We start from the raw sequence: 27,483 nt of genomic DNA, 5'->3' as shown, positions 1-27,483 counted from the left end.
CATGTGAAAGTTGACTCATTGGAAGAAACTGATGCTGGGAGAGATTGGGGGCAGGAGGAAAAGGGGACGACAGAGGATGAGACGGCTGGATGGCATCACTGACTCGATGGACACGAATCTGAGTGAACTCCGGGAGTTGGTGATGGACAGGGAGGCCTGGAGTGCTGTGATTCATGGAGTCGCAAAGAGTCAGACACGACTGAGCGACTGAACTGAACTGAAAGACACAAAAGAACTGTATACTGAAAATTGTAAGACACTGATGAAATAAATCAAAGACAACATAAACAGATGGAGAGATACTCCATGTCCCCGGGTTGGAAGAATCAATATTGTGAAAATGAATATACTACCAAATGCAATCTACACATTCGATGAGATCCCTATCAAATTACAAATGGCATTTTTCACAGAACTAGAACAAAACATTTCACAATTCATATGGAAACAAAAATGATCCTGAATAGCCAAAGCAACCTTGAGAAAGAAGAATGGAGCTGGAAGAATCAAGCTTCCTCACTTCAGACCATACTACAAAGTTACAGTCATCAGGACAGCACAATACTGGCACAAAAACAGAAATATACACCAATGGAACAAGATAGAAAGCCCAGAGATAAACCCACACAACTATGGACACCTTATCTTTGACAAAGAGGCAAGACTATACAATGGAGAAATGATACTCTCTTCAATAGTGGTGCTGGGAAAACTGGACAGCTACATGTAAAAGAAGGAAATTAGAACACTTCCTAACACCATACACAAAGATAAACTCAAAATGGGTAACAGACTAAAATGTAAGACCAGAAACTGTAAAACGCTTAGAGGAAAACATAGCAGAATACTCTATGACATAAATCACAGCAAGATCATCTATGGCCCACCTTCTAGAGTAACGGAAATAAAAACAAAAATAAACAAGTGGGACCTAATTAAACTTAAAAGGACAGTAAAGGAAACTATAAACAAGGTGAAAAGACCACTCTCAGAATGGGAGAAAATAAGAGCAAGTGAAACAACTGACAAAGGATTTATCTCCAAAATATACAAGCAGCTCATGCAAATCAATACCAGAGAAACAAACAACCCAAACAAAATGTGGGAAAAAGACCTAAACAGATGTTTCTCCAAAGAAGACGTCCAGATGGCTAATAGACACATGAAAAGATGCTCAACATCATACATTATTAGAGAGATGCAAATCAAAACCACAGTGAGATATCACCTCACATCGGTAAGGACAGCCATCATCAGGAAAAATCTACAAACAACAAATGCTGGAGAGGGTGTGGAGCAAAAAGAACCCTCTTGCACTGTTGGTGGGAATGTAAATTGATACAGCCACTATGAAGAACAGTATGGAGAGTCCTTAAAACACTAGGAATAAAACCACCATATGACCCAGCAAACCCACCACTACAGAAAAGACACATATACCTCAATGTTCACCGCAGCACTATTGCAATAGCTGGGATATGGAAGCAAGCCAGATGCCCATCATCAGATGGATGCATAAAGAAGCTGCGGTACATATACGCAATGGAATGTTACTCACCCATATTTAGAATGCATTTGAGAGAGTTCTAAGGAGGTAGATGAACCTAGAGCCTGTTAGACAGAGTGATGTAAGTCAGAAAGAGAAAAACAATCATCTAGTAAAGCATATATATGGAATCTAGAAAAACGGTACTGATGAATCTATCTGCAGGGCAGGAACAGAGATGCAGACACAGAGAACAGAGTTGTGGGCATGACCTGAGGAGTGGGGGCCGCGCCGAGACAGCAGCATGGAATCGCACATGCCACAATATGTGAAACAGACAGCCGGGGGGATCTGCTGTGCGATGCAGAGAGCTCAAGCCCAGGCTCTGTGACAACCTAGACGGCTGGGATGGAGTAGGAGGTAGGTTCAAGAGGCAGGGGACAGATGTACACCTAGGGTTGATTCATGTTGAAACATGGCAAAAACCAACACAGTATTTGTGAACCAACTACTCTTCAATTAAAAATAAGCTAATTAAAATGTTTTTAAAACAAAAAAGCCCCTTCCTAAGATAAAGCCCAGTGGTCATGTATGGATGTGAGAGTTGGACTGTGAAGAAAGCTGAGCACCAAAGAATTGATGCTTTTGAACTGTGGTGTTGGGGAAGACTCCTGAGAGTCCCTTGGACTGCAAGGAGACCCAACCAGTCCATTCTAAAGGAAATCAGTCCTGGGATTTCTTTGGAAGGAATGATGCTAAAGCTGAAACTCCAGTACTTTGGCCACCTCATGCGAAGAGCTGACTCATTGGAAAAGACTCTGATGCTGAGAGGGATTGGGGGCAGGAGGAGAAGGAGACGACAGAGGATGAGATGGCTGGATGGCATCACTGACTCGATGGACGTGAGTCTGAGTGAACTCCAGGAGTTGGTGATAGACAGGGAGGCCTGGTGTCCTGTGATTCATGGGGTCACAAAGAGTCGGACGCAACTGAACTGAACTGAACTGATTCTCCTTTCTCATATTTCTTCCAATTAGGAACAGGAACAGTGAGTGGGTCAGTGGTCCATTTGGTCAAAGCCAAATTGACGGTGAAAGCAGCTGCATAAAACTGAGGTCATAAAACCCAGTGGTTAGGAGGAGCTCATGTTCAGCAGTAGATGACAAAACAAATTTTACTTCTACCACTATTAAGCTATGTAAACTTGGACATATCACCCAGTGCCTTTAATCTCAGTGATCTCATCTGCAAAAGGGAATTTAAAATGACACCTCTACCTCACAGAGTTATTTTGAGGATTAGAGAGATAATGCATGTAAAATGTTTTAAGATGTGCCTGACACATAGTGAGTACTTAATAGGTTATTCTTATTAGCTAATAAATAACCTTCTGTTATCAACTTTTAGAACACGTCAAAATAGGTTACTTCATCATGAGTTAGGTATGACATAGAAGAAGATTAGCAGTCTCTTTCTTAGAGATATGCAATTCAATTCTTAACTCAATTTGGGTATACAAATACAAGGTTAGAGTGAGTATCTTCAAAACCAAAGCAGTTCAAGGGTTACAAGAGGAGTGTTTGGGGCGGCGGGATGGGGCGGGCAGAACAGATCTATTGTACACTACTGGTGGGAATGCAAACTGGTACAGCTCCTGTGGAAAACAGCAGCATATGCTCTAGAAATCCCACTTCTGGGTACATATCCAAAGGAAATGAAAACAGGATACTGAAGAGGTATCTGCATCTTATGTGCATTATTCACCAAAGCTAAGATGGGGAATCAACCTAAGCGTCCACTAATGGATGAATGGATAAAAACATGGGATCTTAAACAAAAAAAGCCAAACTCACAGAAACAGGTTGGTAAGAAGAAAGCTTTCAGCTGTAAGATTAATGATGTCTGAGGATTCAATGTAAATCAGGATGACTAAAGTAGACAACACTGTATTAGAGAACTGAGATTTGCTGATGGAGTAGAACTTACACGTTCTCACGGAAAAAAGAGAGAAATAAGTGAGGTGAGGCACCGTCGCTGTTTAGTCTCTAAGTCATGTCCTACTCTTCTGCAACCGAATGGACTACAGCTCACCAGACTCCTTTGTCCATGGGCTCTCCCAGGCAAGAATGCTGAAAGAGTTGCCATTTCCTTCTCCAGGGGCTCTTCCCTACCCAGCCATCAAACCCATGTCTCTTGCACCAGTAGGCGGATTATCTACCACTGAGCCACCAGGAACGCCTTGGATGTGTTAATTACCTATATGGGGAAATTCATTCACAATGAATATATATTAATATATAAAATCACCACTATACACAGTTTAAATATCTTACGATTTTAGATGTCAACTACAGCTTCCCTGGCGACTCAGACGGTAAAGAATCTAAAAAAGAACATTCTAACACCCTAGAAATCCCTCTTGGGAATCCATTACGTACTTAAATCTATCTTCACCCGCAAGAGTAACTATGACTTTTAACACCATTGATTAATTTTGCCTGTTTCTGAAATCTATATAAATTACATAATATAGTTTATACTCTTGTATAACTTGCATCTCTTTGGGGGGTTTGTTTCTGTCTGCTTTTTCAGCTGAGCACTATGTACTTAAATCTGTCTATATTGTTATCTATGGGCTTCCCTGGTTGTTCAGCAGTAAAGAATCTGCCTGTCAATACAGGAGACTTGGGTTGGATCCCTGGGTCAGGAAGATTTCCTGGAGAAAGAAACAGCAACCCATTCCAGTATTCTTGCCTGGGCAATTTCGTGGACAGGGGAACCTGGTGGGCTACAGTTCATGGGGTCACAAAAGTCGGACACAACTTAGCAACTCAACAACAACGTATTGCTCTCTATAACCCAGAACATTCACTGGGAGGAGGGACGCTGAATCTCCAATACTCTGGCCCCCTGATGCGAAGAGCTGACTCATTGGAAAAGACTCTGATGGTGGGCAAGATTGAAGGCAGGAGGAGAAGTGGGCAACACAGGATGAGACGACTGGATGGCATCAATGACTCCATGGACATGAGTTTGAGCAAACTCCAGGGGATAGATTTTTTTTCTTCCTCTAATTAAAAATATTTAATTACAATTATTTAGTTACCACTCACAGTTTAGGGTTTTGGCTTTCAAATGTGGTCCTTATAGCTAAACCAGTATATGCTGGAATAATACACCATTACTACCTTTCTAAATGAACCAGAACACTAAGCAATCAAACAGCAAATAAGGGAAAGTATTCCTTTATAAAATTATGTTGGTAAATGAAAAAGAAATGAGAGAATTAGAATGCTAACATTTTAATTTCAATAAATTAATGGATGGAGACCTGAATATCAACAGCTGCTAACATCATAAAAGGAAGGAAATTAGACACGAGGTGACTCCTAAGGAAATAACTCACCATGCCGTGACAGAGGGATCAAACCAAGCCTAAGGAAGCCTCTGAATCCAGCTGCCAATTGGAGGAAATTAAAAAGGACGAGGAACATGTGGCACTGTACCATGATGCATGCAATTAGTCAAATCCAGACTATGAAAAACAGACCAAACAGGTACATTTTAAGAAAGGTATAGCATATAAACCTGTAGACTGAAATAGATTTAAAGAAACAGTAATTTTTTTTAAATGGTCAAGATTAAACAACAGTATCTTGACCATTTGAAAAAGACTTACTGTTTATTTTTATTAAAAATATTTCAATAATTTAAATATTTAAATGTTAATTAATTACTTTATAATATTTAAAAATAAGAAACAGTAATTCTTTTTTTTAATGGTCAAGATTAAACAACAGTATCTAGGGAGACATAATTGAGTGAGAGTATCATAAACAAAAGGAGCTGATCTCTGTAAGAGTAACTTAGAGGAAAGTGAATGTGAAAGTCACTCAGTCATGTCAGACTCTTTGCAACCTCATTGACTATACCCTCCGTGGAATTCTCCAGGCCAGAATACTGGAGTACGTAGCCTTTCCCTTCTCCAGGGGATCTTCCCAACCTAGGTCTCCCGCACTGCAGGTGGATTCTTTACCAGCTGAGCCACAAGGGAAGCCCAACTCAGAGGAAAAGAGTTACTTAAAAGAAGGGATGGGGCTATGATTGAGTCAGGGCACATGGAGGTGCTTCTGGGATAGCTGACAGACTTCTGTGTATTGAGCTGTGTGGTGCTTACAGCGATGTATCATCTATCAACATTTAAAAAAAAGATGAAAACATGGGCAGGAGGTCTGAGCAGACATTTCTCCAGAGAAGATTTGGAGATGGCTAACATGCGCATAAAAAGATGCTCAACATCACTAATGCTCAACCAGCTTTACACCCTTCAGGAAAAATCCTTCGTGACTGGATGCTTAAGGTCTGCCAGGAAACAGGTAGCCAAGATGCTGAAGCTACAGTTATTTTATGACAGCACATTTTCCTTATCTGCCTCTTTTACCCCATCACTGTTTACCCTTATTTTAAAATATTTTATAGCCATACTTATGATGCTCTTGATTTCTTGATTCCACAAGTCAATTTCATTCAAATCCAAAGAGTGCCAAGTCTTTATGTATATTTTGTACCAAATTAAATTAGAAGACAAAAAAGTTGAGCTTTCATAATTGCTACAAAGATAAATAACGGAGAAATTTGGTGCTAAACAACATAATACAAAAATATATATATTTATTAGCAATATACAGTATAACTAATAAAACTACCTGAGGAGCGTAATGTTTATTTATTTTTTTGTGTATATCTTCGCAATCTATTTTATATATATTGACAAAAGAGACTGTGAAATATTTAGCCATGGAGAATATATGACCAGACCAGAGCATGTGTAGGAAGGCATTTTGGTAATCATTACCTGTCCTGAGATGACAGACTACAAGTTATGAAGTGCGTCATCTGCACTTTAATCGGGAATATTAGCAAATCTCCAAATGTTAGCCACATTGGTTTCCCTTGTACATTCTTTATGCCTGGTATTTCAATGCTATACCTAGGTGGTCCTTTTTAAACAAAACATTTGCAAAACAGGGGGATTATTTGTTTTTAAAGCTTTTGTAAATAAAGGCTTCAGAAATGTTTTCTTACCAAAAAAGAAAAAAAAAAAAAAATCAGACAAACGCAAATCACAACTACAATGAGATAACGCCTCACATCTGTCAGAATGGCCATCACCAAAATTCTACAAATAGCAAAACACTGGCAAGGACGTGGGGAAGAGGGAAGCCTAGTGAGGGGACTGCTAGTCAGAATGCGCACTGGCGCAGTCACCTACGGAAAACAGCACGGAGGCCCCCAGAAGACGAAAAACAGGAGTGCCCTGTGGCCCAGCAATTCTGGACCTGGGTATGTATTAAAAAAACCAGACTAATTTGAAAAGATATATGCACTAGCATTATTTATAACTGAAAAGATATGGAAGCAAGCTAAGCGTTTATCAGCAGATGAATGCATAAAGATACAGAATATTACTCAGCCATAAAAAAAGAACTTCTGCCATTTGCAACATCATCGATGGGCCTATTTAACACTTAGTGAAATAAGACAGACACTGGACATACGTGGGATCTAAACAATGAAACGAATGAACGAATGTAACAGAACAGAAACAGACTCACAGATGAAGAGAACCAACTAAAGGGGAAAGAAGCAACGCAGGGATATGAGATTCAGAGATACAAACCACTGTGTGTTGAATACATGAGCAACGATGAAATATTGTACAGCACAGAGAAACATGCTATAATAATTTTAAATGGAGCGTACTATATAAAAATATTGATTCACTATGTTGCAGACCTAAAACTAAAACTATAAATCAACAAAAAAGTATGTATCATCTTAATGCACCGAAGTATATATCGGTTTTATATAGCTTCCTGTATCTATAATTTATTTTACAATAAAAACAGCCTATAAGATTATAGATAAGATCTATTTAATAAAATTCATCCGCAATGGTCCAGCGTCATCTGAATTATTTTCAACAATAATTTTCATTCCAAACTCTTACAATAAATATCATTTCAAAGTAAAAAGAAAATTTGACAAAGTGTGTTGAACTGCCTATGATTCAGTTGCTAAGTTCTGTCCAACTCTTGTGACCCCATGGACTGTAGCCTGCCACACTCTTCTGTCCATGGGATTCTCCAGGCAAGAATACTGGACTGGGTTGCCATTTCCTTCTCCAGAGGATCTTCCTGACCCAGGAATCAAACCCGGGTCTCCTGCACTGCAGGCAGATGCTTTACTGACTGAACTATGAGGAAAGCCCTAAATGCCTATCTTAATAATTCTAAAAGAAACTACTCAGTACAATATCCACTCATTGCTCCTGTAGCAGTCTAACAGCTGCCAAATTTGGCAAATTTAACAAATTTGGGGATGCAGCACATAGCTTGAAGCCAGCTAATTTACTCCTAGATACCTCTTCATTTCACGATTATACAAGCAGTATTCAAAACAGTAATTCACTTATGTAGCTGGGTAACAAGCTACAGCTGCCAGATTCTTGGGCTTTTGTGGATTTCTTCTACTCTCAAAACATCTAGAAAAGTCACCTAAATTTCAGACAGTAATTTGAAGAAACCTTTGGTATCTCACTTTAGAGTTACAAAGTTTGATGATATTCTTCTAAAATTCAAAACTCCTGATTACATTAAAACATAATCATATAGATACTCTTTTGAGGTGGATGTGCTACTCATTTTTCCCTGCCATTCTAAACTAGGTTGAATTAATCATAAATTACAATAAACTATGAAGTATCTGATAGGAAATGAAGCAGATGTGACACGTAAAGAAGCAATCTAGCCCTCGGATAGCTTGAAATCTAGTTGTGGATATAAGTATGTATTACTTCATGAAAGCGGAAGTGGTAGTCTCTCAGTCGTGCCGACTCTTTGCAAACCTATGGACTGTAGCCCACCAAACTTCTTTGTCCACAGAATTCTCCAGGCGAGAATACTAAAGTCGTTAGCCATTCCCTTCTCTAAAGGATCTTCCCAATGCAGGGACTGAACCAAGGTCTCCTGCATTCTGTTCAGTTCACTCACTCAGTCATGTCTGACTCTTTGCAACTGCATGGACTGCAGCACACCAGGCCTTCTGGTCCATCACCAACTCCAGAGTTTACTCAAACTCATGTCCATCCAGTCAGTGATGCCATCCAATTATCTCATCTTCTGTCATCTCCCCCCCACCCCCCACCCCACCCCCCGCCGCCTTCAACCTTTCCGAGATCAGGATCTTTTCTAATGCGTCAGCTCTTCCCATCAGGTGGCCAAAGTATTGGAGTTTCAGCTTCAGCATCAGTCCTTCCAGTGAATATTCAGGACTGATTCCTTTAGGATGGACTGGCTAGATCTCCTTGCAGCCCAAGGGATTCTCAAGAGTCTTCTCTAACACTACAGTTCAAAAGCATCAATTCTTCGGTGCTCAGCTTTCTTTATAGTCCAACTCTCACATCCACATATGACTACTGGGGAAACCATAGCTTTGACTAGATGGACCTTTGTTGGCAAAGTAATGTCTCTGCTTTTTTAATATGCTGTCTAGGTTGGTTGTAACTTTCCTTCCAAGGAGCAAGCGTCTTTTAATTTCATGCCTGCAGTTACCATCTGCAGTGATTTTGGAGCCCTCAAAAATGAAATCTGTCACTGTTTCCATTGCTGCCCCATCTTTTTGTCATGAAGTGATAGGACCGGATGACATGATCATAGTGTTCTGAATGGTGACTTTTAAGCCAACGCTTTCACTCTCCTCTTTCACTTTCATCAACAGGCTCTTTAGTTCTTCTTTAAGCCAACCTGATCACACAGACCACAGTTTGTCTAACTCAGTGAAACTAAGCCATGCCGTGTGGAGTCACCCAAGGCAGAGGGATCATGGTGGAGAGGTCTGACAGAACGTGGTCCACTGGAGTAGGGAATGGCAAACCACTTCAGTATTCTTGCCTTGACAACCCCATGAACTGTATGAAACAGCAAAAAATAGGACACTGAAAGATGAACTCCCCAGGTCAGTAGGTGCCCAATATGCTACTGGAGATCAGGGGAAATAGCTTCAGAAAGAATGTAGGGAGGGAACAAAAGGAAAAACAACATCCAGTTGTGGATGTGACTGGTCATAGAAGCAAGGTCCGATGCTGTAAACAGCAATACTGCATAGTACCCTGGAATGAATCAAGGAAAACTGGAAGTAGTCAAACAGGAGATGGCAAGAGAGAACGTGGACATTCTAGGAATCAGTGAATTAAAATAGACTGGAATGGGTGAATTTAACTCAGATGACCATTATATCTACTACTATGGGCAGGAAGCACTTAGAAGAAATGGAGTAGCCATTATGGTCAACAAAAGAGTCCGAAATGCAGTACTTGGATGCAATCTCAAAAATGACAGAATGATCTCTGTTCGTTTCCAAGGCATACCATTCAATATCACAGTAATGCAAGTCTATGCCCCGACCAGTAATGCTGAAGAAGCTGAAGTTAAACGGTTCTATGAAGACCTATAAGACCTTTTAGAACTAACACCCAAAAAAGATGTCCTTTACATTATAGGGGACTGGAATGCAAAAGTAGGAAGTTAAGAAACACCTGGGGTAACAGGCACACTTGGCCTTGGGAGTACAGAATGAAGCAGGGCAAAGACTAATAGAGTTTTGCCAAGAGAACACACTGCTCAGAGCAAACACCCTCTTCCAACAACACAAGAGAAGACTCTACACATGGACATCACCAGATCGTCAACACCGAAATCAGATTGATTCTATTCTTTGCAGTCAAAGATGGAGAAGCTCTATAGAGTCAAAAAAAAAACAAGACCGGGAGCTGACTGTGGCTCAGATCATGAACTCCTTATTGCCAAATTCAGACTTAAATTGAAGAAAGTGGGGAAAACCACTAGACCATTCATGTATGACCTAAATCAAATCGCTTATGACTATACAGTGGAAGTGAGAAACAGATTCAAGGGACTAGATCTGATAGACAGAGTGCCTGATGAACTATGGACGGAGGTTTGTGATATCGTACGGGAGGCAGGGAGCAAGACCATCCCCAAGAAAAAGAAATGCAAAAAAGAAAAATGGCTGTCTAGGAGGCCTTACAAATAGCTGTGAAAAGAAGAGAAGCAAAAAGCAAAGAAGGAAACATATACCCATCTGAATGCAGAGTTCCAAAGAATAGCAAGGAGAGATAAGAAAGCCTTCCTCAGTGATCAGTGCAAAGAAATAGAGGAAAATAATAGAATGGGAAAGACTAGAGATCTCTTCAAGAAAATTAGAGATACCAAGGGAACATTTCACGCAAAGATGGGCTTAATAAAGGACAGAAATGGTATGGACCTAATAGAAGCAGAAGATATTAAGAAGAGGTGGCAACAATACACAGAAGAACTGTACAAAATAAATCTTCACGACCCAGATAATCACAATGGTGTGATCACTCACCTAGACCCAGATATCTGGAATGCAAAGTCAAGTGGGCCTTAGGAAGTATCACTAAGAACAAAGCTAGTGGAGGTGATGGAATTCCAGTTGAGCTAATTCAAATCCTAAAAGATGATGCTGTGAAAGTGCTGCACTCAATATGAGCAAATTTGGAAAACTCAGCAGTGGCCACAGGACTGGAAAAGGTCAGTTTTCATTCCAGTTCCAAAGAAATGCCAAAGAATGTTCAAACTACAAACATAATTGCACTCATCTCACATGCTAGTAAAGTGATGCTCAAAATTCTCCAAGCCAGGCTTCAGCAATATATGAACCATGAACTTCCAGATGTTCAAGGTGGTTTTAGAAAAGGCAGAGGAACCGGATATCAAATTGCCAACATTTGCTGAATCATTGAAAAAGCAAGTGAGTTCCAGAAAAAAAGCATCTATTTCTGCTTTACTGACTATGCCAAAGCCTTTGACTGTGTGGATCACAACAAACTGTGGAAAATTCTGAAAAAGATGGGAATAGAAGACCACCTGATCTGCCTCTTGAGAAACCTATATGCAAGTCAGGAAGCAACAGTTAGAACTGGACATGGAACAACAGACTGGTTCCACATCGGGAAAGGAGTAAGTCAAAGCTGTATATTGTCACCCTGCTTAGTTAACTTACATGCAGAATACATCATGAGAAACTCTGGGCTGGATGAAGCACAATCTGGAGTCAAGACTGCCAGGAGAAATATCAATAACCTCAGATATGCAGATGACACGACCCTTACGGCAGAAAGTGAAGAGGAACTAAAGAGCTTCTTGATGAAAGTGAAAGAGGAGAGTGAAAAAGTTGCCTTAAAGGTCAACATTCAGAAAACTAATATCATGGCATCCAGTCCCATCACTTCACGGCAAGTAGATGGGGAAACAGTGGAAATAGTGGCTGACTTTATTTTTCAGGGCTCCACCATCACTGCAGATGGTAACTGAAGCCATGAAATGAAAAGACACTTGCTCCTTGGAAGGAAAGTTATGGCCAACCTAGACAACATATTAAAAAGCAGAGACATTACTTTGTCAACAAAGGTTTAGTCAAGGCTATGGTTTTTCCAGTGGTCATGTGTGGATGTGAGAGTTGGACTATAAAGAATGCTGAGTGCTGAAGAATTGATGCTTTTGAACTTGGTGTTGGAGAAGACTTTTGAAGAGTCCCTTGGGCTGCAAGGAGATCCAACTGGTCCATCCTAAAGGAGATCAGTCCAGGATGTTCATTGGAAGGACTGATGTCGAAGCTGAAACTCCAATACTCTGGCCATCTGATGTGAAGAGCTGACTCATTTGAAAAGACCCCAATGCTGAGAAAGACTGAAGTCGTGAGGAGAAGGGGATGACAGAGGATGAGATGGTTGGATGGCATCACCCACTTAAGTTTGGGTAAACTCTGGAAGTTGGTGATGAACAGGGAGGCCTGGCATGCTGCAGTTCATGGGGCCACAAAGAGTCGGACACGACTGAGCGACAAAACCGAACTGATAAGGGTGGTGTCATCTGCATATCTGAGGTTATTGATATTTCTCCCGGCAATCTTGATTCCTGCTTGTGCTTCATCCAGCCTAACATTTCTCATGATGTACTCTGCATATAAGTTAAATAAACAGCATAACAATATACAGCCTTGATGTACTCCTTTCCTGATTTGGAACCAGTGTGTTGTTCCATGTCCAGTTCTAACTGTTGCTTCCTGATCTGCAGATTTCTCAAGAGGCAGGTCAGGTGGTCTGGTATTTCCATCTCTCAAAGAATTTTCCACAGTTTGTCATGATCCACACAGTCAAATCTTTGGCATAGTCAATAAAGCAGAAATAGATGTTTTTCTGGAAATGTCTCACTTTTTCGATGATCCAACAGATATTGACAACTTGATCTCTGGTTCCTCTGCTTTTTCTAAATCCAATTTGAACATCTGGAAGTTCATGGTTCATGTATTGCTGAAGCCTGGCTTGGAGAATTTTGGGCATTACTTTACTAGCATGTGAGATGAGTGCAATTGTGCGGTAGTCTGAGCATTCTTTGGCACTGCCTTTCTTTGGGACTGGAATGAAAACTGCCTTTTCCAGTCCTGTGGCCACTGCTGAGTTTTCCAAATTTTCTGGCATATTGAGTGCAGCACTTTCACAGCATCATCTTTCAGGATTTGAAATAGCTCAACTGGAATTCCATCACCTCCACTAGCTTTGTTCATAGTGATGCTTCCTAAGTCTCACTTTACTTCGCATTCCAGGATGTCTGGGTCTAGGTGAGTGATCACAGCATCATAATTATCCGGGTTGTGAAGAGCTTTCTTGTATAGTTCTTCTGTGTATTGTAGCCACCTTTTCTTAATATCCTCTGCTTCTGTTAGGTCCATACCATTTCTGTCCTTTATTGTACCATCTTTGCATGAAAGATATTCCCATCTCCCGCAATGCAGGCAGATTCTTTACTATCTGAGTCACCAGGGAAATCCCTTTAATTACTTAATTTTTTTTAATGCTCTGGAAGTTAGACATGACTGAGCATGCAGGTACTTTGTATATAATAGAAACTCCAAGGAAGAACAAATTTTATGCGACTTGAAAAGTGACACAGGTCTGCACATACAAATCATTCAATAAATACCAAAGGAAGCGAACAAATCAACACAAGGAATTGATGAAGTTGTACATATACAGAGCATTGCACAGTCTCTCAACAACCAGCAACATAAAATTTGCTCCTCACCGAGAAAGAGCCCTAAAATCTGAAAACACACACACCTGAACATTTCATAGATTCTAAATTTCACATTTTTTTCATATCTTAGCTTCTCTGAAAAATTGATAGCATGCTGTAGTTTAAATGGTAGCATTTTTTCTTCTCTAATAGCTAAAATAATTGTACCTCAAGCTTCTTAGATTTGATCAAATATATAAATTGGTTCTAAGCAAAAATATGTAACATGACCTCAAAATTACTTACTTACATCATGCAAATTTATATACAGAATTATAATTTTATTATAAATGACAATTTTAAAAAGTAATGAAAGCCAGATACCTTTTACTCTCAGGTCAAATTCCATGAGTTCTGATTCTTAACATTTCAGAACATAAAAGAACATAATAATAGCCACTACAAACTCATATAGCACATATTCCATAAAATATACAGCATGTATATTCTCTAACATTACTGCAAATGGTATTGTGAGGTAAGCCACTTCAGGTAAAGTTTCTCAGTTACAGAAATATTGAAGATATTCTTTCCTTTTTACACTAAAAGCCAGCAAGCTTGGGAAAAGAAAATAATCTTTGCAACTGTATTTTCATCTATAAATGGAAGAGTAAAGTAATGACCAAATTAAAGAAGAGAAATTTTACTGAAAAACAAATAGAAAGGGAACAGAAAAGGTGTTATTTTCATATTAATCAAATTAACTTCATATTCACTTGTAAATTACTCCAAAGGAAAGCTCATATGATTACACAACGCAGTAACATAAAACAAGCAATCTGGTGTATTTTGTTTTGACTGGGGGAAGATGCCATGGTTTTTTAAAAAGTAAGCAATGCCTTACTTTCAAAAAGTAGCCAATGCCTCTCACCGTGTAGCTAGGGAAACAGTTTACAGTCTGCTGGAAAAGTGCAACAGGCATGAATAAAACTGCTGACGCAGAGGCTTAAGCACAGCACCCTTCACTTGAAAGCATCACTAGCCTAATTAGAATATGAACTTACATCAAGTAAAGAGCTTCCCTACCAATCTTTTACCATTACTGGCATCAATATCTGACTAGAAAAGGCTCGAAACTAATAAGATGTTAATCAATTAAGGGAAGAATAAACCTTAAATCAGTAGGAGGATCTGTATGTATGAGTGCACTCACAAGTACGTATACATGCTTGTAGAGGAATTATGATAGTCAGGATAGGAATTAAGAATGGGAATTACAGTAGTCAATGCTCTGACTTTTGCTACAGAGGTAACCTCAGAAGTCTTTGCAGTCTCATGCTGCCTCATTAGAAAAGGACACAACATTTGTTATTGCTTTATGCCGGTCACCGCGCTAGATGTTTTATGTGAATTCTCTCAATCTTCAAAAATATCTTATCATCAGATTAATTAGTAATATCCTCACATAATCAAAACTCAGTCACCCAAACTTGACTTAATTTAACAAGTTAGCCTAACCCCAAAGCCCCTTTCCTTTACTGTACATGGTCATATACAAATATAAACTTGAATGTACACAGATACAGTTCAATACATGATTGATGACAAAGCAATGAAACAACTAGAGACTACTGTCTATTTTTCTACAAAACATGTTTTTGTAGTTGAGAATTAGTTCATTCATTTATCATTAAGGGATGAGGTCAGTATAATGTGAAAGTCACATTGGTCCGGAAAGAATTTTCTCCAGCACAGTAATGCTTGAAAGCCATTAGGGACAGGCCTTCTCACGGAGAGAGCCTCAGCAATATATGGTGACCTAAAGGAGAAAAAACTGTGGTAGAGGACAAGCAGAGGCCAGTTAATGGCTTCAAGAACTGCCAGGAATTCTACAATGTTCAACTATCTGGCCAAGCTGTGAGTACAAGTAAATAAACCATGAAAATATTTTCCCCATGTTTACTTTTTCTTAAGAAAAAGGGGGTTAGGTAGAGAGGACTGACAAAGAAGGCTACATCTTGGATCAGGATTTTTAATTTGTCTTAAACAGAACCGAATGCCCTTCTGGACCTACATTTCAAAGGTGAAGACTAACTGATGTAGCAATGTTAAGCTATAATAATAATTTTATTTGACTTGTTACCAGTAAAGACAAAACGTGTCTTGCCTTACTTTATATAAAGGTTAAGACCTAGTAGAAAATGTTAAAAATTGAGGCATGTAAAGAAGTATTTTAAAGTGTCTATAATCTCATCATCCAGAGACAGTCACTTTATAAATTTGTTGTACTTGCTTCCAGTCGCCCTCACTACAATGTGTAACAAATACGGATTTTCAAAACTGATATGGTAGGTTAGACTCCAAGAAAATGCTGACATTAAACCAACAGATCTACAAAAATGGCAGTTTCATACAGTTCAACTTAATATCATATGAACTATATATGTATGGACATATAATTTTATATTCTTTTTTCGAGACTTTATATTAAATCATGATCATTTTTTACATCTTCAATATTCTTCCCAAATATGACATTTTAAGGCTGGATAGTAGCCCAAACAAATAGATGTAATAAATACTTTTAACCATTTCCCTGATATTTGAAATTCAATTATTTCCAATTTTTCACCATTACAAATGATGCCACTATGAATATCCTTGTGCCTAAATCTTGTGCCTAAATAAGTCTCTGACTTATTTCCTTAAAGTAAATTCCTAGAAGCAAGCTTACTAACGAATCAAGTTCATGAACAATTTAACAAGTTCTTAAAAACCCTACCATCAGAAAATTTACATTACCAATTTATATTTCACCACTAGTGTATGAGATCGGAGAAGGCAATGGCACCCCACTCCAGTATTCTTGCCTGGAAAATCCTATGGATGGAGGAGCCTGATTGGCTGCAGTCCATGGGGTCGCTAAGAGTCGGATATGACTGAGCGACTTCACTTTCAGTTTTCACTTTCATGCACTGGAGAAGGAAATGGCAACCCACTCCAGTACTCTTGCCTGGAGAATCCCAGGGACGGGGAAGCCTGGTGGGCTGCCGTCTATGGGGTCGCACAGAGTCGGACACGACTGCCGTGACTTAGCAGCAGCAGCAGTGTATGAGATTACTCATTCCATCTCAAAACTGTTTTTCACACTCTGAGAAACGATTTTACAAATGACCTATGGTTTGCAAACCAACTTTTAGAGAAAGGAAAGCTGACAGGCAATACATAGAGACAAAGTAAAATAGGAGCACATTTCCAATGTTCCCAAGACTTGGTATACATACAAATCACCTGAGAGGGTTTTTTAAAATGAAAATCCCTAGACCCCATTTTAGTGATTCTGTCAGTGGGTCTGATGTGTATGTGTGCTTTTAACTACTATCCTGAATGACACAGATGCAAGTGATCTCTGAAGCACACTCTGAGAAACATTACTGCAAACTGACCACAAATGCTTTAAATGAATAATTACTGCAACAATGAGAAGTATATTCCAAATAACTGAATAAGGGGGTAATATACATCACTTTCTTCTTATTCAAGACACAAATATTAAGTAATCATATAATGTCTTTAGACAAAAACCTGGCTTAATCTCTGCAGTCACTGTTTAACTCAAAGTGCAAATACTTTGAAAACATATCAAAGTATGGTATTTTAATTATCACCAAAAACAAAAATATGTAGGTATGAGTTAAAACGTTGATTCTGCTATTTTCTAGCTGTGTGATTTAAGGTAAGTTACATAACCTCTGAGTCTCAGTTTCCTCATCTTTAAAAATGACAATAAAAATATCTATCTCATAATGACATAGTTAATGTAAGACTGCTTAGCATAGCATCTGCTCCAAGTTAAAAGTTCCATAAATGTTTGTCATAATTATTATGATATGATCACCACTTCAAATGTACCTAATTCAATCAACCCACAAATCACTTTGCCCAGGCAACAAAGAGGACTATGTTCAACTTATCTGATAGGCCATACATGGAAAAATAGCAACATAAAGGCTGCCTTTAAAATAAAAATGATGAGTAAAAAATATGGTAGGTACTGAAACAAACTCTTTAATAACATTACCTTTGATAGGATAAGGAAGACTGGCACTCTAGAAATGAATGCCAAATTTGTTCTTTTAAAAACGAGGGTAATTATCTAGAATATTGAATTTTGAGAAGATAAAACTGTTCCTCTCCTCATGCTCCCCCACCATCAAAAAAACATGAAAAACATTAATATCACCTAAAACCTGCTTAAGAAATGTCATCCTTCCTCCTAACTTCAACTTGCTTCCAGGTCAAGTATTATAATACCTCACACTGGAATGAGTACATTGATTTCTTTTTAGTGGACATTTTAGAAGCATGCTTAAGGAACCTTAAAAATGTTCGAGTATAAACTGATTAAAGTCATCAAGTAGATCAGTGACAGGAGTCTGATTAAATCCAAGTCTTTTAATGGTTGATCTAGAGCTCTAATAAAAGGCAGTTCCACTAGGGTTAGAACCTCACCAACTGAATTACCTATTTATTTCACATGAAATACTGCTGAATTACAAAGCACACTTATCTCCTATGTGTTATCACCAATCTTCTAAAAACACTTTCGGTATTGACTTCCTTCCCTCCTATTTAAATGTACACCACTTCAGTGAAACTTATATCAATGACTGATTTGTTGGTAATCTACCATTCAACATTTCAATATATATGAAATTTCAACATTATCTTTGATGAAATCTCATATGATATTCACACCCTTATCCTCATGTTATCAGTGTTCATAGAGGTTTGGGGGGGGGGGGGCAGGGGGCAATAAACTTGTTACCATTGAATAATAAAAGATTATAAACTCTAGTGTTTAAATTATATTACCATCTTCTATAATTAAACTTTTAAGTATCTGGACTTAGGAAAAGTGCAGAGTGATACTGGAAATACTTTCATCTTTCAAGGGCAAGTATTTAAGTACATTACAAAGAAAAGCTGCCTTCCCAGGGAGGTCTGACTATAATATACAATGGCAATTTTATGCTCAATTTCTTCTATAGCAAATTACTAACACTGATTAATTAATGTAAATGTTTTAGATGTGGTTGAAAGAAATAGCATCTCTATCATGGCAAGAACAAATACATGGTTAAATAATGTAAATTAGGGAAGGAAAGAGAATTCAGCACTTTTATATATCAAGTTCTGTACAAAATACTTCATATGTTAGATAGTTAGACAAGTAGAGGAGTTGGTGAGGAATGTAGAGAGGGGAGATAATTTTCCTTCCTCATGTAAAGCCCTAAGCAGAACTTTAAAGTCGTCAAAATCTTAGGCACCAGTTTCTGAAAGTCTTTTACAGAACACTAGTTCTATTTTAAGCTTTAGTCTTATACTTCTATATTTATAATCAATTGTTTTAAAATGCATAAAAGATGAAAATAAAGATTATTAAACTATAATCACTGAAAATTCATAATCGTGGATAACAGGTTTTTAAATACTTATATTCTTAAACACTACTTTAAAATAGCGTCTATGTTTCCATCAACATTCCTTAGAATTGGTCCAACTCGATTTTCTAAATGTTGTTACATCTATGAGAACACTAAGAAAGCAGAAGACCAGAAAAGAATAGACAGCTCTAACAAACCCCCAGTACAAGGACTCACCACAATGCCAGTATCACAATTATAGCTAAAGTTTGAAACTGATGAAATGTACATATGTGAAGAATATTCTGTTTCACTTAGATGACACAGGTTAACATAAATTGTTATAGTTTAGAGATGTGTTCTCATGATCAATACCAAAGTATGTTGATACATATATTGACGCTCAACTAGGAGTAGGGAGCAGAGATTATATTTCATCATATTCAAGGCTACTTTTGATGAATTGATGGATGAAATAACACCTAATCTCTAACATTTCATGGGGGCACTCAAACTAAGGATAAAATTTACTGAGCTCACCCAAAACTTAAAGCACAGGAAAGAAAAAAGAAAAATTCACTATTCATTTTTAAAAAGACATGCTGCTGCTTTAAGTGGCCAGCAGTCTCCCAGCAACTCCGGGCTGCAATCACAACATCCATTAGAGAGCTCTACTGCTCAGAGCGAGCAAGCAAGTGGTTGTCAGTGCAGCTAGTAAATCACCTGATCCTATTACAAAATCAATTACTGCAGTGCATTTCCATTGCTACACAATCTGATGATGACAAAATGATATTGGATAGCTACTGCAAGGTCAAGAAAACTGCGAAGAACATCTTTAATTGATCTTTTATTTTTAATTATTTGGTCCTAGTTATAAGGCATCAATTTTAATTGCATATTTTTATTTGAAATAAATCTATGTAGTTACCTTTGGTTGTCTAGGACATTCGGTGGATAATCTCTGCAACTGGTCTGATGTATGGCTACCAGAGAACAGATCGGAGCAGCAGGTCGAACGGCTCAACCTCTTCATTAAGGAAGAAACAACGCTGCAGCCACAGCCACACATTGACTTGTTCATCAGACAAGAATTTAACTTAAAAATTCAGAACTAGTAATGTCCCATGTATACTCAAAACTGGCTAACTGCCTCATTCTGCAGCCCTCAGGCTGAAAGAAACACTGTTAAAAAAAAAGAATAAAACAATAGCTTCCCTACAGAAGATACCAGCCACAAACTCATTGTCAAGAAGAACTCAATATTAAAAACAGAAGTCTCCCGGCTACTCCTTAGAAAGAAGGTAAGGTGCTTTAATATTTCAAACTGTTTTATATTAAAGCCCAAGTACTTAATAAAGGAGCAAACTCAAGATAAAATATCCCCAAATTATACTAACCACTCTTTCTGTCTTCCATCAGTTTAGATCTGTTTGCCTACTCCTCCGGCTCAGCCTATCCAACCTGTTCCCTCTGTAAATGCCCACTGTCTCAACAACCAACAGGAATGAGCCCCACCCTTGCTTGTCCCCATACACTCAGTTCAAGAACCGCTCAATATCTGGAAAAGAACTGCTGCTGCATTGCTTTGAGAAACAACAGGGAGCAAATTACTGGACGGATTCTTTAACTTACCAATCAGAACTGCTGACCCTTTCTGACTCTACAATTCAGGAAGCCTGCCAAACGCTCAAAGTAAGAATAACAGCTGATTTTACTTCTATATTGTAGATTAATTTATAGGATTATTTTCAATCTTGTTATTCAATCTAAAAGAAAAAAGACATAGGCATAACTATTTTTTAAACAAAATTTAGACAGTAGCTAATAATAATCTCTGAGTATGGCTTGAAGAGAGCAGGATGGTGGTTGATAGCCAAAGTAAAAAAATTCCTTCTCAATACTGCACTTGAACTTGAGAATTACGGAGCAATAAAATACTATATCAAAGACAGTCGTGTCGATAAGGATAGAGCAACTAAGAAAGAGAATCCAAGGAGGTCCCTGCCATCATAAATGTCAGAAGAGTTAAAATGAGAAGGAAAGGGTGGGTGACTTTATAGACAGGTATTGATAATAGATGATAAGCCACCAAAAACCTGGTTGCTTTGATACTAAATCTTCTCCCACCTGTTTATCTGCATCTCATTAAAAAGATTGAAAAAACACAAACCACCCTGAAAACATAAACACTGTTAAGTATGTTAGCCATCCTCTAGGATTTTTTGCCAATAATATATAAAGATATATATATATATATACACACATCATGTTATTATAATCCACCTTATAATTTCCAGGAGAAGAGAGGGTTACATTGATAAAAAATTATAGTTTCTTCCCAAACAATTAGACTTCAAAACAAATGTAACTTCATGAACATTCATAGACCCACAATTATCAGTCTTTGTTAACAGCATTCTTTTTGAGGAAGAAGTCTAAGAACTAAAAAAAAATATCTTGTATTAAAAATGTATTTTAAAATTGTAAAATGTATTTAAAATTTTTTTAATGTTTTTAAAAAAGCATTAAAAAACTTCCTATTTTCTGTAGGTTCTTTATTTGCGTATGTCTCATGCTCAGTTTCTTTGGTTTAAATCTAAAAAGAGCTAGCATCGCCTCTTCCTTCACCTTGCACTGCCCTTTTGAAATTCATGTAAACTTAAATCAATTTCCAGAATGTCGAAAAACAGGCATGCACTTCACACTGCATCTTTACAAAACCTTTTGTAGATAAAGGCTGTGAAAACAAACAAGCAAATAATGCAGTAACCTTTTACTCGCCTGCTGGAGGTACTGTCTGCTGCACAGAATTTTAAATCCTCATCTGCAGATGCAATTGAGCTGGGATTGCCAAGAACCCTGCTTTTCCCGTGCTGCTGCTACACAGCTATTCATCGAAAGAGCATGTTACATGGAAAATGTGAAGTACTATCAGTTTAAGTTTCTTATAGGATTTAAAAAAAGAACTTCTAAAATCTAGCTAAAGCTGTGCTCTATCACATTTTCAGAGGCATGTCAGACACGCTGGGGGAAAAGGTCTTACTGCTGTTAAGGCACTCCTCCTAGCAAACATATGAGATTGGGAAGCTTAGAGAGGTAATGAAAAAAATTAATACATATCAATATAAGAACAATGTATTGAGTGTTAAAACCTCATGCAATTTATATCATCAACAAATATATAGCATGCCCATAACAAACTGAGGTTTTTCATTAGCTTTATAATTAACAAAGACTTTAAATAAATCATTGTGACAAGCATCCATAAAAATCCCCACCAAATGATGCTAATGAAAGTAAGTTATTTTACTAACTACTCAGCATCAATGTTGTTTCTAAACAAAACCAAGAAATAAAAGACGCAAAAGTATAGACTACTACTTGTGAAATAACTTGATGTGCAGTGCTTCATTTCCCTCATTCCCCATCGATACCCTCCGGATCTTACACTATTTATAACTCAAAGAGAATGTAAGCAATAAGCGTTATTTTCATTATCTATTATTTTTCCTTCCGGGTCAGCTAATTTAATGCACTATTGATTCTCAGGTTGCATAATGACGGAGGCAAAAGGCAAACCAACAAAGAGAAAGCTTTATAAATGGTCAGAAAAGAAACACAATTTATGGGGAAAAAAGTTAATAATTATCTTTGGCTATAGTTCTATTTACCAAGAGGTAGAAACAACATTAATATTTGCTCACTAATGACACTGAGCATCACGACTACTTTTTAATAAATTGATTGCATTTTAAAATTGTGCTTTCCCCCTTAATTGCAAGTCACTCTGAATATCAAAAACTTGTTTTAAAAATTTTAACCATCTATTACCACTGAATTAATTTCTAATTCTCTAAGAAATAAGGTGACGATTCTACTACATGGTAGGCTATAACATGAAATCTACAAACCACCCTGCAAGTCAGGGCACACTTCCTCAATGCCCAAACATATTGATATATATATATATATATATAAGTAAGCACCAGCTAACTTCCATAGCTGCCCTAAAGGTAAACATACGGAATAGAAACACTCAATTGATCCTATCATATTTTTTAAATTTTCGTCTTTCATTTAAAGACTGTATTACCACATATAGCAGCCCAGTGAGAAATTATTCCAGCAGTTCTCAACATATGGACTTAGGGGTGGTCTTCGAAACTCTCACATGGTCTATCAAAATTGTTTTCATAATACTGAGATGTTATTTGTTTCTTTCACTCTCAGTCTCTCATGAGCATAGGATGGAAGTTTTCCTTAGACCACTTGGTTTGTAATATTTTAATAGACTGAATGCAGAAGCAGGTAAGAGACCTCAACTGTCTTTCATTAAGCCAGATGCATTTGCAGAAACATAGCACAATGTCATCCTTCTTACTAACTTTTTTTGCTTGGAGAGAATATAGATAATTCCTTCAAAATGTATTAATTCCATGAACATGCCAATTAACAATTAACAATTAATTTTAAGTGAATTTGAAGAACTAATACAATACTTTTAAAACTTCTCAGTTTTACTTGCTAATAGGATAAATATTGAGAAATATAACCCAAATAAATCAAAGCTCTTTGGGGTCCTAAATAATTTCTAAGAGTGCAATGTGGTTCTGAATCCAAAAAAGTTGAGACTTCTTGCTCACATTTTTCCTTCAGTCAAAGCTTATAGTTTGGGGTTATAAAAATGACTTCAGCAATTTTAAAAAGCAGTCATTTTTAAAACACTCATTTTAGAATATCAAATATAAAAAGTTTCTGAATTTTCACTGTTGTCATTTTTAATACGCAACTTGAAGTCATCTTAATTATTGAGTACAATTATTATCACCTGTGTCTCATAGTAACGTTAAAAACGAAAACATATTTTTAAACACAGTAGATAAACTGATCGTTATGATGCTCATACAAGACATTAAAGTCTAGTTTGAAACACATATACATAGGAACATATATATTAGGAAATGGAAAAATGTACAATTATATACTTTTAACACAAAAAGAAACCATAAGAACAGTTTCTAAAATTCATCTTGCCCATATAAAATTACTAGTTTTAAATAATTTTTTTTCCTGAGAAGAAATACATAACCTTCACATAAAACACAGTCAGTCCTCCACATGGACAGAAGCAGAACCCACAGATACAGAGGGTCGACCGCACTACACCATTTCTGTGAGGGACTCAGCATCCGCAAACTTTGGTGTCTGAAACAAACCCTGCAGACACCAAGGGGCAGCAGTCCATCTTAAGACGTAATGAATAAATCAATGACTGGCAGAGGGGAACCTTTAAAGACTACACGAAAGACACTTACAGTAAGATAGCAATTGCTTTACTACAGAAATTAATTCTAAGGTAACAATTTTACTGGTGTTACACAGTAAGGTAACAATTACTTTATAGCAACTTGTATTGCTGAGAAGATGTTGGATATTTGATATATTAAGGCTTTAGAGTCAAACATGAAGAGATGGCTTATCACCTTAAATTTTAATGTACTAGGCCACATTTTGCCCTGTTAAGGCCCATAAGATTAACTGTCAAAAGTTCTCTTTAGTTCTGTCTTTGGCCAAATCCCATGTCCCTAGTGTTGAAGAGTTTTAGTTCCCGTTCATTCATTCAGTCATTCAACTATAGACTAAGCACCAGCCATGTGCTAGCCAGGGGTAGAGAATGACGAAGATGCAATGCACAAAACAGATACAAATCCCCCTACCCTCATTAAACTCATATTTCAGCAGGAGAAGACACACAACTACACGTATTTACTATAGGAGATGGTGTAACTCATAAGAAGGGGGCGGGCAGAATGAAATGGTCAGAAAAGCCTCATTTTTCTTACCAGAAATATAAATACTTTGAAAGATTTAGGAATATTATTCAAGATATTACTAATATTGCTCTATTTGTTATTCTTTTTGTTTTTACCAGGTAAATTCCAGACATCATGTCACTCTCTTCCCCCCCACACACATATCTTTAATTTTATCCCTGCCTTATATAATCATAAAATCACCATATCACATATCAAATTAAATTTCCAAGGTAATAACTAATATTAGTCAGTACTCAAATTTCCAAGACTGCCTCAAAATGTCTATTTTAGGTAATGTGATCTAAACAGAATCCAAAAAGAACTACTCTTGATAAGTGGTTCTAGGTTTCACACATCTCTTGACTTGAGAGCAACTCCCCTACTCCTTATTTTCATCCCACTGACTTGCAGAAACCTCTAGTTTTCCTATATCCTGAAACAGTCTGTATGCTGCTTTGCTATGTCATTTACTTTCTCCCCCAATCTTTCCTATTTCCCACAAATAATAATTGATAATGACTATTCCATATTCCAAACTCAATAGAAATACAAGAGTTTTAGGTAGCAGACATTCAAATCCAGTAATTTTTAAACACTGCTGAAATTAATTTGAAACATTTAACATGGTGCAGTAGCTCTGAAAAGACAGAAGAGGGAACTATAATATTTAGTAATTCTACACTTAAATGGCATTAACTTTTGTTTTAAACCTAAACACTGAGTTTCAACTTGGCAGTGGTTAAAAATACAGTAGTGATAATTGCTTTATACATCCTCCTTCCAAAAACAAAACTAACACAAACAAAAACCCCTAGATTACAGAAGAAAAAGATTTGGAAGAACAGAGTAAAGACTGAATGCACAGATATTTATAAGTTGTATCACACTAATAAATAACAACCATTAACAGAAGCTACCATTTAAAATCACTCTATCAAACAATGCACTTCCATTTTCTAAATTATTTTATTTAATAATAAATGAGGATATAGGGTAAAACCAATGTATGTTTTATAATAATATTTCAGTTCAGTCGCTCAGTCATGACCGACTCCTTGCGACTCCACGGACTGCAGTACGCTAGGCCTCTCTGTTCATCACCAACTCCCAGAGTCTGCTCAAACTCATGTTCATCGAGTTGGTGATGCCACCCAACCATCTCACCTTCTGTCGCCCCCTTCTTCTCCTGCCTTCAATCTTTACCAGCATCAGGACTTCCCTTGTGGCGCAGCTGGTAAAGAATCTGCCTGCAATGTGGGAGACCTGGGTTTGATCCCTGGGTTGGGAAGATCCCCTGGAGGAGGGCATGGCAACCCACTCCAGCATTCTGGTCTATAGAATTCCATGGACTGTATAGTCCATGGGGTTGCAAAGAGTTGGACATGACGGAGCAACTTTTGCTTTCACTTTGTAATAGTAAGTTTAGTTAAACATGTTTTTAAAAATAGTTTTCTTGAAGTCATAAGGAAAATCCAGAAATTAAGGGTCTTACAGCAAGTTATTTTTACATATCCATTTAGTCACAGGGAAACAGCAAAAAGACTTTAATAATCACATTTCAAGAATAAGCATATTCTACTAAAATGTTTGCTCTGAAAAATACTAATATTTTATTAAAATGTAAATTTTATTTATATAAAAATACAATCTGTCACTTTAATTAAAGCTGAAGTACTTTATGCAAACACATAAAAGCGAAATTTACACACACAAGACTGCCACTCTACTAAGACAAGACACAACAGAGTTAGCCAGGTAACTACAGGGCAAAATTCAGGCAAGCCTTCTGTTTCAATCTAACAAGGATCTCCTTTGCTCCAGTTTCCAATAACACATTCATTTCCTTTGAAACCCCCACCAGCAGCATCATTAACGTTCATATTTCCACCAGAATTCTTTTTATGACAACTTAGATATTTCTTTAAGAAGCTACAGGCTTTCTTTACCACTCTCTTTTCTTTCCTCTGAGTCCTCATCTTCAGCATCTCTAATGTCCATATTTCTGTCAACAGTTCGATCAAGGCAATCTAGGCTTTTCCTATCATGCTCCACAAAATTCTCCTCGCCACAATTTCAAAGCCACTTCTATATTCTTAGGTATTGGTTATAGCAGCGCCCCCACTTCTGTATTAGTTTCCCATGTCTGCTACCTCACATTACCACAAATCTGGGGGTATATAACACAGTGAAGTTTATCAGCTTGAGGTCAGAAGACCAAACTCAGTTTCACTGGGCTAAATATCAAGCTGTTAGCAGCGGTGCTCCTTCTAAAGGCTCTAAAAGATCTGATTCCTTGCCTTTATTAGCTTTCAGAAAGTACCTGACTCCTTGTTCCTAGTCCTTTCCTCAATCTTCAGAGTGTACCACTCTACCCTCTCCTTCAGTCTCCCAACTTTCTTCAGCCCTCACCTTCTTACCTCCCTCTTATAAGGAGTCTGTGATTATACGAGGCCCACCTGAGTAAGTGGGCGCCTGAACAACAACCTGGGTAACTGAGGATCCTTAACTTAATCACATAAGTTCCTTTAGCCACCTAAGATAATAGTGTCACAGGTTTTGGAAATTAGGACATGGATGTCTTCAGGAATACTACTCAGACTCCCACAATGTATCACAAGAAGCATGAAATATAA

General features: G+C 37.6%; 1 protein-coding gene across 7 annotated transcripts in view; it reads right to left on the bottom strand.

The window, feature by feature from the left end:
* The window catches only part of FBXW7 (F-box and WD repeat domain containing 7), a 224,254-nt gene that overhangs the window by 111,702 nt on the left and 85,069 nt on the right, over positions 1-27,483 (bottom strand). For 3 of the 7 annotated variants that reach the window (XM_069556702.1, XM_069556698.1, XM_069556701.1), the window contains exon 3: positions 20,667-20,800. The exons of the other annotated variants lie outside the window; for them this stretch is intronic. The gene's annotated coding sequence lies outside the window, so the exon portion shown is untranslated. The remainder of the gene's footprint in view (positions 1-20,666; positions 20,801-27,483) is intronic. 7 annotated transcript variants of the gene reach the window in all.

This window comes from Ovis canadensis, chromosome 17, assembly GCF_042477335.2.
Source record: "Ovis canadensis isolate MfBH-ARS-UI-01 breed Bighorn chromosome 17, ARS-UI_OviCan_v2, whole genome shotgun sequence".
Lineage (NCBI taxonomy): Eukaryota > Metazoa > Chordata > Mammalia > Artiodactyla > Bovidae > Ovis > Ovis canadensis.
Note: the sequence above shows the minus strand (reverse complement) of the source record. Positions and strands in the feature narration are given on the sequence as shown.